Raw genomic sequence first — 12,607 nt, forward strand, 5'->3', positions numbered from 1 at the left:
AAAAAGTGTCAAAAATATGAGGAGCATGAAACGGTCAGAAAAATAGGAGGAGCATGAAGCGGTGTTGAAAAACGGTAGAGCCTGAAAAGGTGTGAAAAATATGAAGACTTCAAAAGTTGTCAAAAATATGAGGAGCATGAAACGGTCTGAAAAATAGGAGGAGCATGAAGCGGTGTTCCAAAACATTAAGAGCCTGAAAAGGTATGAAAAATATGAAGAGCTTCAAAAAGTGTCAAAAATATGAGGAGAATGAAACGGTCTGAAAAATACGAGGAGCATGAAGCCGTGTTCAAAAACCTGAAGAGCATGAAACGGTGTTGAGAAACATGAAGAGCATGAAAAGATGTGAAAAATATGAAGAGCATGAAAAAGTGTGAAAAATATGAGGAGCATGAAACGGTCTGAAAAATACGAGGAGCATGAAGCCGTGTTAAAAAACCTGAAGAAACTGAAAAGGTGTGAAAAATATGAAGAGCTTCAAAAGGTGTCACAGTTATGAGGAGCATGAAACCGTCTGAAAAATAGGAGGAGCATGAAACGGTGTTCAAAAACATGAAGAGCCTGAAAGGTGTGAAAAATATGAAGAGCATGAAAATGTGTGAAAAATATGAGGAGCATGAAACTGTGTTCAAAAAAATGCAGAGCCTGAAAAGGTGTGAAAAATATGAATAACTTCAAAACGTGTCAAAAATATGAGGAGCATGAAACTGACTGAAAAAGGAGGAGCATGAAGCGGTGTTCAAAAACATGCAGAGCCTGAAAAGGTGTAAAATTTATGAAGAGCTTAAAAAAGTGTCAAAAATATGAGGAACATGAAACCTTTTGAAAAATAGGAGGAGCATGAAGCGGTGTTAGAAAACCTAAAGAGCCTGAAAAGGTGTGAAAAATATGAAGAGCTTCAAAAGGTGTGTAAAATATGAGGAGCATGAAACTGTCTCAAAAATAGGAGGACCATGAAGCGGTGTTGAAAAACATGAAGAGCCTGAAAAGGTGTGAAAAATATGAACAGTTTCAAAATGTATCAAAAATATGAGGAGCATGAAGTGCTGTTTAAAAATATGAAGAGCCTGAAAAAGTGTAAAAAATATGAAGAGCTTCAAAAGGTGTCAAATATAGGAAGAGCATGAAACAGGGTTCAAAAACAAGAAGAGCCTGAAAAGGTGTGAAAAATATGAAGAGCTTCAAAAGGTGTCAAAAATATGAGGAGCATGAAACAGTCTGAGAAATAGGAGGAGCATGAAGCGGTGTTCAAAAACATGAAGAGCCTGAAAAGGTGTGAAAAATATGAAGAGCTTCAAAAGCTGTCAAATATATGAGGAGCATGAAACGGTCTGAAAAATAGGAGGAGCATGAAGCGGTGTTGAAAACCATGAAGAGCCTGAGAAGGTGTGAAATATGTGAAGAGCTTTAAAAGGTGTCAAAAATATGAGGAGCATGAAACAGTCTGAAAAATAGGAGGAGTATGAAGTGGTGTTTAAAAACATGAAGAGGCTGAAATGGTGTGAAAAATATGAAGAGCTTCAAAAGGTGTCAAAAATATGAGGAGCATGAAACGACTCATAAATAGGAGGAGCATGAAGCGGTGTTGAAAAACATGAAGAGCCTGAAAAGGTGTGAACAATATGAAGAGCTTCAAACGGTGTGAAATATATGAGGAGCATGAAACGGTCTGAAAAATACGAGGAGCATGAAGCCGTGTTCAAAAAACTGAAGAGCCTGAGAAGTTGTGAAAAATATGAAGAGCTTCAATAGGGTTAAAAATATGAGGAGCATGAAACGGTCTGAAAAATAGGAGGAGCATGAAGCGGTGTTCCAAAACATTAAGAGCCTGAAAAGGTATGAAAAATATGAAGAGCTTCAAAAAGTGTCAAAAATATGAGGAGCATGAAACGGTCTGAAAAATACGAGGAGCATGAAGCCGTGTTCAAAAACCTGAAGAGCATGAAATGGTGTTGAGAAACAAGAAGAGTCTGAAAAAGTGTGAAAAATATGAAGAGCTTCAAAAGCTGTCAAAATTATGAGGAGCATGAAACAGTCTAAAAAATAGGAGGAGCATGAAACGGTGTTCAAAAACATGAAGAGCCTGAAAGGTGTGAAAAATATGAAGAGCATGAAAATGTGTGAAAAATATGAGGAGCATGAAACTGTGTTCAAAAAAATGCAGAGCCTGAAAAGGTGTGAAAAATATGAAGAACTTCAAAACGTGTCAAAAATATGAGGAGCATGAAACTGTCTGAAAATAGGAGTAGCATGAAGCGGTGTTCAAAAACATGAAGATCCTGAAAAGGTGTAAAATATATGAAGAGCTTCAAAAGGTGTCAAAAATATGAGGAGCATGAAACCTTTTGAAAATTAGGAGGAGCATGAAGCGGTGTTAGAAAACCTAAAGAGTCTGAAAAGGTGTGAAACATATGAAGAGCTTCAAAAGGTGTGTAAAATATGAGGAGCATGAAACGGTCTGAAATATAGGAGGAGCATGAAACGGTGTTCAAAAACATGAAGAGGCTGAAAAGGTGTGAAAAATATGAAGAGCTTCAAAACGTTGCAAAAATATGAGGAGCATGAAACAGTTTGAAAAAAAGGAGGAGCATGAAGCGGTGCTCAAAAACATGAAGAGCCTGAAAAGTTCTGTAAAATATGAAGAGCTTCAAAAGGTGTGCAAAATATGAGGAGCATGAAAAGGTCTCAAAAATAGGAGGAGCATGAAGCGGTGCTGAAAAACATGAAGAGCCTGAAAAGGTGTGAAAAATGCGAAGAGCTTCAAAATGTATCAAAAATATGAGGAGCATGAAGCGCTCTTTAAAAACATGAAGAGCCTGAAAAAGTGTGAAAAATATGAAGAGCTTCAAAAGGTGTGAAAAATATGAGGTGCATTAAACGGTCTGACAAATAGGAGGAACATAAAGCGGTGTTGAAAAACATGAAGAGCCTGAAAACGTGTGAAAAATATGAAGAGCTTCAAAAGGTGTGAAAAAAATGAAGACCTTCAAAAGGAGTCAAAATGAGATGTGTCTGAAAAGGTTTGAAAAATAGGAGGAGCATGAAGTGGTGTTGAAATACATGAAGAGCCTGAAAAGGTGTGAAAAATATGAAGAGTTTCTAAAGGTGTCAAAAATATGAGGAGCATAAAATGGTCTGAAAAATAGGAGGAGCATGAAGCGGTGTTCAAAAACTTGAAGAGCCTGAAAAGGTTTGAAAAATATGAAGAGCTTCAAAAGATTTCAAATATATGAGGAGCATGAAACGGTCTGAAATAAGGAGGAGCATGAAACGGTGATCAAAAACATGAAGAGCCTGAAAAGGTGTGAAAAATATGAAAAGCTTCAAAAGATATGAAATACATGAGGAGCATGAAACTCTCTGAAAAATAGAAGGAGCATTAAGTGGTGTTGAAAAACATGAAGAGCCTGAAAACGTGTGAAAAATATGAAGAGCTTCAAAAGGTGTGAAAAATATGAAGAGCTGCAAAAGGTGTCAAAAATATGAGGAGCTTGAAACTGTCTGAACAATAGGAGGATTATGAAACGGTGTTACAAAACATGAAGAGCTTGAAAAGGTGTGAAAAATATGAAGAGCTTCAAAAGGTGTGAAAAATATGAAGAGCTTCAAAAAGGGTGAAATACATGAGGAGGATTAAACGGTCTGAAATATAGGAGGAGCATGAAGCGGTGTTGAAAAACATGAAGAGCCTGAAAAGGTGTGAAAAATATGAAGAGCTTCCAAAGTTGTGAAAAATATGAAGAGCTTCAAAAGTTGTCAAAAATTAGATGAGCATGAAACGGTCTGAAAAAGAGGAGGAGCATGAAGCGGTGTTGAGAAACATGAAGAACCTGAAAAGGTGTGAGAAATATGAAGAGCTTCAAATGGTGTCAAAAATATGAGGAGCATGAAACGGTCTGAAAAAGAGGAGGAGCATGAAGCGGTGTTGAAAAACATGAAGAGCCTGAAAAGGTGTGATAAATATGAAGAGCTTCTAAAGGTGTCAAATATATGAGGAGCATGAAACGGTCTGAAAAATAGGAGGAGCAGGAAACGGTGTTCAAAAACATGAAGAGCCTGAAAAGGTGTGAAAAATATGAAGAGCTTCAAAACCTGTCAAAAATATGAGGAGCATGAAACGGTTTTGGGAAACATGAATAGCCTGAAAATATGTGAAAAATATGAAGAGCTTAAAAATATGTGAAAAATTGAGGAGCATGAAACGGTTTTGAGAAACATGAATAGCCTGAAAATATGTGAAAAATATGAGGAGCATGAAACTGTGTTCAAAACATGAAGAGCCTGAAAAGGTGTGAAAAATATGAAGATCTTCAGAAAGTGTCAAAATTGAAGGCATTTCCCCTGAAATCAGGAACAAGACAAGGATGCCCACTCTCACCACTACTATTCAACATAGTGTTGGAAGTTCTGGTCACGGCAATCAGAGCAGAAAAAGAAGTAAAAGGAATCCAGATAGGAAAAGAAGAAGTAAAACTCTCACTGTTTGCAGATGACATGATCCTCTACATAGAAAACCCTAAAGACTCTACCAGAAAATTACTAGAACTAATCAATGAATATAGTAAAGTTGCAGGATATAAAATTAACACACAGAAATCCCTTGCATTCCTATATACTAACAATGAAAAACAGACAGAGAAATTAAGGAAACAATACCATTCACCATTGCAACAAAAAGAATAAAATACTTAGGAGTATATCTACCTAAAGAAACAAAGGACCTATACATAGAAAACTATAAAACACTGATGAAAGAAATCAAAGAGGACACAAACAGATGGAGAAACATACCGTGTTCATGGATTGGAAGAATTAATATTGTCAAAATGGCTATTCTACCCAAAGCAGTCTATAGATTCAATGCAATCCCTATCAAGCTACCAATGGTATTTTTCACAGAACTAGACCAAAGAATTTCACAATTTGTATGGAAATACAAAAAAACCTCGAATAGCCAAAGTAATCTTGAGAAAGAAGAATGGAGCTGGAGGAATCAACCTGCCTGACTTCAGACTCTACTACAAAGCCACAGTCATCAAGACAGTATGGTACTGGCACAAAGACAGAAATATAGATCAATGGAACAGAATAGAAAGCCCAGAGATAAATCCACGAACCTACGGACACCTTATCTTTGACAAAGGAGGCAAGGATATACAATGGAAAAAAGACAACCTCTTTAACAAGTGGTGCTGGGAAAACTGGTCAACCACTTGTAAAAGAATGAAACTAGAACACTTTCTAACACCATACACAAAAATAAGCTCAAAATGGATTAAAGATCTAAATGTAAGACTAGAAACTATAAAACTCCTAGAGGAGAACATAGGCAAAACACTCTCTGACATAAATCAAAGCAAGATCCTCTATGACCCACCTCCCAGAATATTGGAAATATAAGCAAAACTAAACAAATGGGACCTAATGAAACTTAAAAGCTTTTGCACTACAAAGGAAACTATAAGTAAGGTGAAAAGACAGCCCTCAGATTGGGAGAAAATAATAGCAAATGAAGAAACAGACAAAGGATTAATCTCAAAAATATACAAGCAACTCCTGCAGCTCAATTCCAGAAAAATAAATGACCCAATCAAAAAATGGGCCAAAGAACTAAACAGACATTTCTCCAAAGAAGACATACAGATGGCTAACAAACACATGAAAAGATGCTCAACATCACTCATTATTAGAGAAATACAAATCAAAACCACAATGAGGTACCATTACACGCCAGTCAGGATGGCTGCTATCCAAAAGTCTACAAGCAATAAATGCTGGAGAGGGTGTGGAGAAAAGGGAACCCTCTTACACTGTTGGTGGGAATGCAAACTAGTACAGCCGCTATGGAAAACAGTGTGGAGATTTCTTAAAAAACTGGAAATAGAACTGCCATATGACCCAGCAATCCCACTTCTGGGCATACACACTGAGGAAACCAGAACTGAAAGAGACACGTGCACCCCAATGTTCATCGCAGCACTGTTTATAATAGCCAGGACATGGAAGCAACCTAGATGCCCATCAGCAGATGAATGGATAAGGAAGCTGTGGTACATATACACCATGGACTATTACTCAGCCATTAAAAAGAATTCATTTGAACCAGTCCTAATGAGATGGATGAAGCTGAAGCCCATTATACAGAGTGAAGTAAGCCAGAAAGATAAAGAACATTACAGCATACTGACACATGTATATGGAATTTAGAAAGGTGATAACGATAACCCTATATGCAGAACAGAAAAAGAGACACAGAAATACAGAACAGACTTTTGAACTTTGTGGGAGAATGTGAGGGTGGGATATTTCAAAAGAACAGCATGTATCCTATCTATGGTGAAACAGATCACCAGCACAGGTGGGATGAACGAGACAAGTGCTCCGGCCTGGTGCACTGGGAAGACCCAGAGGAATCGGGGGGAGAGGGAGGTGGGAGGGGGGATCGGGATTGGGAATACATGTAAATCCTTGGCTGATTAATATCAATGTATGACAAAACCCACTGGAAAAAAAATATGAGGAGCATGAAACAGTCTGAAAAATAGGAGGAGCATGAAACGGTGATCAAAAACATGAAGAGCCTGAAAAGGTGTGAAAAATATGAAGAGCTTCAAAAGGTGTGAAATACATGAGGAGCATGAAACTCTGAAAAATAGAAGGAGCATGAAGTGGTGTTCAAAAACATGAAGAGCCTGAAAAGATGTCAAAAATATGAAGAGCTTCAAAAGGTGTCAAAAATATGAGGAGCATGAAACGGTCTGAAAAATAGGAGGAGCATGAAGCCGTGTTCAAAAACATGAAGAGCCTGAAAAGGTGTGAAAAATATGAAGAGCTTCAAAAGGTGTGAAATACATAAGGTGCATGAAACTCTCTGAAAAACAGAAGGAGCATGAGGTGCTGTTCAAAAACATGAAGAGCCTGAAAATGTGTGAAAAATATGAAGAGCTTCAAAAGGTGTGAAAAATATGAGGAGCATGATACTGTCTGAAAAAGAGGAGGAGCATGAGGTGCTGTTCAAAAACATGAAGAGCCTGAAAATGTGTGAAAAATATGAAGAACTTCTAAAGGTTTCAAAAATATGAGGAGCATGAAACGGTCTGAAAAATAGGAGGAGGATGAAGCGGTGTTGAAAAACATGAAGAGCCTGAAAACGTGTGAAAAATATGAAGAGCTTCAGAAGCTGTCAAATATATGACGAGCATGAAACGGTCTGAATGATCGGAGGAGCATGAAACGGTCTGAAAAATAGGAGGAACATGAAACGATGTTGAAAAACATGAAGATCCTGAAAAGGGGTGAAAAATAGGAGGAGCTTCAATAGGTGTCAAAAATATGAGGAGCATGAAAATGTCCTAAAAATAGGAGGAGCATGAAGCGGTGTTCAAAAACATGAAGAGCCTGAAAAGTTGTGAGAAATATGAAGAGCTTCAAAAGGTGTGAAAAATATGAGGAGCATGAAACGGTCTGAAAAATAGGAGGAGAATGAAGCGGTGTTCAAAGACATGAAGAGCCTGAAAAGGTGTGAAAAATATGAAGAGCTTCAAAAGGTGTCAAAAATATGAGGAACATGAAACGGTCTGAAAAATAGGAGGAGCATGAAGTGGTGTTCAAAACATGGAGAGCCTGAAAAGCTGTGAAAAATATGAAGAGCTTCAAAAGGTGTCAAAAATATGAGGAGCATGATAAGGTTTGAAAAAAAAGAGGAGCATGAAACGGTGTTCAAAAACATGAAGAGCCTGAAAAGGTGTGAAAAATATGAAGAGCCTCAAAACGTGTCAAAAATATGAGGAACATGAATCGGTCTGAAAAATAGGAGGAGCTAGAAGTTGTGTTGAAAAACATGAAGAGCGTGAAAACATGTGAAAAATATGAAGAGCTTCATAAGGTGTCAAAAATATGAGGAGCATGATACGGTCTGAAAAATAGGAGGAGCATGAAGTGGTGTTGAAAAACTTGAAGAGCCTGAAAAGGAGAGAAAAATATGAAGAGCTTCAAAAGGTGTCAAAAATATGAGGAGCATGAAACGGTCTAAAAAATAGGAGCGACATCAAACGGAGTTCAAAAACATGAAGAGCCTGAAAATGTGTGAAAAATATGAAGAGCTTCAAAAGGTGTGAAATACATGAGGAGCATGAAACGGTCTGAAAAATAGGAGGAGCATGAAGCGGTGTTCAAAAACATGAAGAGCATGAAAAGGAGAGAAAAATATGAAGAGCTTCAAAAGGTGTCAAATATATGAAGAGCATGAAACAGTCTGAAAAATAGGAGGAGCATGAAGCGGGGTTCAAAACCATGGAGAAGCTGAAAAGGAGTGAAAAATATGAAGAGCTTCAAAAGGTGTAAAAAATATGAGGAGCAAGAAAGGGTCTGAAAAATAGGAGGAGCATGAAACGTTGTTCAAAAACCTGAAGAACCTGAAAAGGTGTGAAAAATATGAAGAGCTTCAAAAGGTGTAAAAAATATGAGGAACATGAAACTGTCTGAAAAATAGGAGGAGCATGAAGCGGTGTTGAAAAACATGAAGAGCCTGAAAATGTTTGAAAAATATGAAGAGCTTCAAAAGGTGTCAAAAATATGAGGAGCAGGAAATGGTCTGAATAATAGGAGGAATATGAAACGGTCTCAAAAATAGGAGGAGCAGGAAACGGTGTTGAACATCATGAACATTCTGAAAAGGTGTGAAAAATAGGAGGAGCTTCAAAATGTTTCACATATATGAGGAGCATGAAACGGTCTGAAAAATAGGAGGAGAATGAAGCAGTGTTCAAAAACATGAAGAGCCTGAATATGTGTGAATAATATGAAGAGCTTCAAAAGCTGTGAAAAATATGAAGAACATCAACAGTTGTAAAAAATGAGAAGAGCATGAAACGGTGTGAAAAATAGGAGGAGCATGAAGCAGTGTTGAAAAACATGAAGAGCCTAAAAAGTTGTGAATAATATGAAGAGCTTCAAAAGGTGTCAAAAATATCAGAAACATGAAACGGTCTGGAAAATAGGAGGAGCATGAAACGGTGTGGAAAAACATAAAGAGCCTGAAAAGGTGTGAAAAATAGGAAGATCTTCAAAAGGTGTGAAAAATATGAGGAGCAGGAAACGGTCTGAAAAATAGGAGGAGCATAAAGCGGTGTTGAAAAACATGAAAAGCCTGAAAATGTGTGTCAAATATGAAGAGCTTCAAAAGGTGTCAAAAATATGAGGAGCAGGAAACGGTCGGAAAAATAGGAGAAGCATGAAGCGGTGTTGAAACACATGAAGAACCTGAAAAGGTGTGAAAAATATGAAGAGCTTCAAAATGTGTCAAATATATGAGGAGCATTTAACGATCTGAAAAATAGGAGGAGCATGAAACGGTGTTGAAACACATGAAGAGCCTGAAAAAGTGTGAAAAATATGAAGAGCTTCCAAAGGTGTCAAAATTTTGAGGAGCATGAAACAGTCTGAAAAATAGGAGGAGCATGAAGCGGTGTTCAAAAACATGAAGAGCCTGAAAAGGTGTGAAAAATATGAAAAGCCTCAAAACCTGTCAAAAATGTGAGGAGCATGAAACGGTCTGAAAAATAGCAGGATCATGAAGCGGTGTTGAAAAACATGAAGAGTATGAAAACGTGTGAAAATATAAAGAGCTTCAAAAATATGAAAAATATGGAGAGTTTCAAAATTTGTGAAAAATATGAAGAGCTTCAAAAGGTGTCAAAAATGAGATGAGCATGAAACGGTCTGAAAAATACGAGGAGCATGAAGCGGTGTTGAAAATCATGAAGAGCCTGAAAAGGCGTGAAAAATATGAAGAGCTTCAAAAGGGGTCAACAATATGAGGAGCATGTACGGTCAGAAAAATAGGAGGAGCATGAAGCGGTGTTCAAAAACATGAAGAGCCTGAAAAGATGTGAAAAATATGAAGAGCTTCAAAAGGTGTCAAACATAAGAGGAGCTTGAAACAGTCTAAGAAATAGGAGGAGCATGAAGTGTTGTTGAAAAACATGAACAGCCTGAAAAAGTGTGAAAAATATGAAGAGCTTCAAAAGGTGTCAAATATATGAAGAGCTTCAAAATGTGTAAAAAATGAGATGAGCATGAAACGGTCTGAAAAAATGAGGAGCATGAAGTGGTTTTGAAACACATGAAGAGCCTGAAAAGGTGTGAAAAATATGAAGAGGTTCAAAGATGTGAAATACATGAGGATCATGAAACGGTTTGAAAAACATGAAGAGCTTGAAAAATTGTGAAAAATATGAAGAGCTTCAAAAGGGGTCATAAAAAAGAGGAGCATGAAACGACCTGAAAAGTAGGAGGAGTATGAAGCAGTGTTCAAAAACATGAAGAGTCTGAAAAGGTGTGAAAAATATGAAGAGCTTCAATAGGTGTGAAAAATATGAGGAGCAGTATACGGTGTGAAAAATACGAGAAGCATGAAGCGGTGTTCAAAAACATGAAGAGCCTGAAAAGGTGTGAAAAATATGAAAAGTTTGAAAAGGTGTCAAAAATGAGATGAGAATGAAACGGTCTGAAAAATAGGAGGAGCATGAAGCGGTGTTGAAAAACATAAAGAGCCTGAAAAGGTGTGAAAAATATGAAGAGATTCTAAAGGTTTCAAAAATGAGATGAGCATGAAACGGTCTGAAAAATAGTAGGAGCATGAAACGGTGATCAAAAACATGAAGAGTTTGAAAAGGTGTGAAAAATATGAAGAGCTTCAAAAGGTGTCAAAAATATGAGGAGCATGAAAGGTCTGAAAAATAGGACGAGCATGAAGCGGTGCTAAAACACATGAAGAGCCTGAAAAGTTGTGAAATAATGAAGAGCTTCTAAAGGTGTCAAAACTATTAGGGGCAAGAAACGGTCTGAAAATTACGAGGAGCATGAAGTGGTGTTGAAAAACATGAAGAGGCTGAAAAGGTGTGAAAATTATGAAGAGCTTCAAAAGGTGTCAAAAATATGAGGAGCATGAAACGGTCTGAAAAATAGGAGAAGCGTGAAGCTGTGTTCAAAAACATGAAGAGCCTGAAAAGGTGTGAAAAATATGAAGAGCTTCAAAAGGTGTGAAAAATATGAGGAGCATGAAACGGTCTGAAAAATAGGAGAAGCGTGAAGCTGTGTTCAAAAACATGAAGAGCCTGAAAAGGTGTGAAAAATATGAAAAGCTTCAAAAGGTGTGAAAAATATGAGGAGCATGAAACGGTCTGAAAAATAGAAGCAGCATGAAATGGTGTTGAAAAACATGAAGAGCCTGAAAAGATGTGAAAAATATGAAGAGCTTCAAAAATGTGAAAAATATGGAGAGCTTCAAAAGTTGTGAAATATATGAAGAGTTTCAAAAGGTGTTAAAAATTAGATGAGCATGAAACGGTCTGAAAAATAGGAGGAGCATGAAGTGGCGTTGAAAAACATGAGGAGCCTGAAAAGGAGTGAAACATATGAGGAGCATGAAATTGTCTGAAAAATAGGAGGAGCATGAAGTGGTGTTCAAAAACATGAAGAGCCTGAAAAGGAGTGAAAAATATGAGGAGCATGAAACGGTCTGAAAAATGGGAGGAGCATGAAGCTGTGTTCAAAAACATGAAGAGCCTGAAAAGGAGTGAAATATATGAGGAGCATGAAATTGTCTGAAAAATAGGAGGAGCATGAAGTGGTGTTCAAAAACATGAAGAGCCTGAAAAGTTGTGAAAAATATGAAGAGCTTCAAAAGGTGTCAAAAATACGAGGAGCATGAAACGGTCTGAAAAATAGGAGGAGCATGAAGCGTTGTTCAAAAACGAGAAGAGCCTGAAAAGGTGTGAAAAATATGAAGAGCTTCAAAACGTGTCAAAAATATGAGGAGCATGAAACGGTCTGAAAAATAGAAGCAGCATGAAGCGGTGTTCAAAAACATGAACAGCCTGAAAACGTGTGAAAAATATGAAGAGCTTCAGAAGGTGTGAAAAATATGAAGAGCTCAAAAGGTGTCAAAAATGAGATGAGCATGAAACGGTCTGAAAAATAGGAAGAGCATGAAGCGGTGTTGAAAAACATGAAGAGCCTGAAAAGGTGTGAAAAATATGAAGAGCCTCAAAAGGTGTAAAAAATATGAGGAAAATGAAACGGTGTGAAAAATAGGAGGAGCATGAAGTGGTGTTGAAAAACATGAAGAGCCTGAAAAGGTGTGAAAATTATGAAGAGCTTCAAAAGGTGTCAAAAATACGAGGAGCATGAAACGGTCTGAAAAATAGGAGGAGCATGAAGCAGTGTTCAAAAACATGAAGAGCCTGAAAAGGTGTGAAAAATATGAAGAGCTTCAAAAGGTGTGAAAAATATGAGGTGCATGAAAAGTTCTTAAAAATAGGAGGAGCATGCAGCGGTGTTGAAAAACATGAAGAGCCTGAAAAGGTGTGAAAAATATGAAGAGCTTCACAAGGTGTCAAAAATATGAGGAGTCTGAAACGGTCTGAAATATAAGAGTAGCATGAAGCGGTGTTGAAAAACATGAAGAGCCTGAAAAGTTGTCCAAAATATGAAGAGCTTCAAAATGTGTCAAAAATATGAGGAGCAAGAAACGGTCTGAAATATATGAGGAGCATGATGCGGTGTTGGATAACATGAAGAGCCTGAAAACGTGTGAAAAATTTGA

Source organism: Dama dama, unplaced genomic scaffold (assembly GCF_033118175.1).
Source record: "Dama dama isolate Ldn47 unplaced genomic scaffold, ASM3311817v1 ptg000080l, whole genome shotgun sequence".
Lineage (NCBI taxonomy): Eukaryota > Metazoa > Chordata > Mammalia > Artiodactyla > Cervidae > Dama > Dama dama.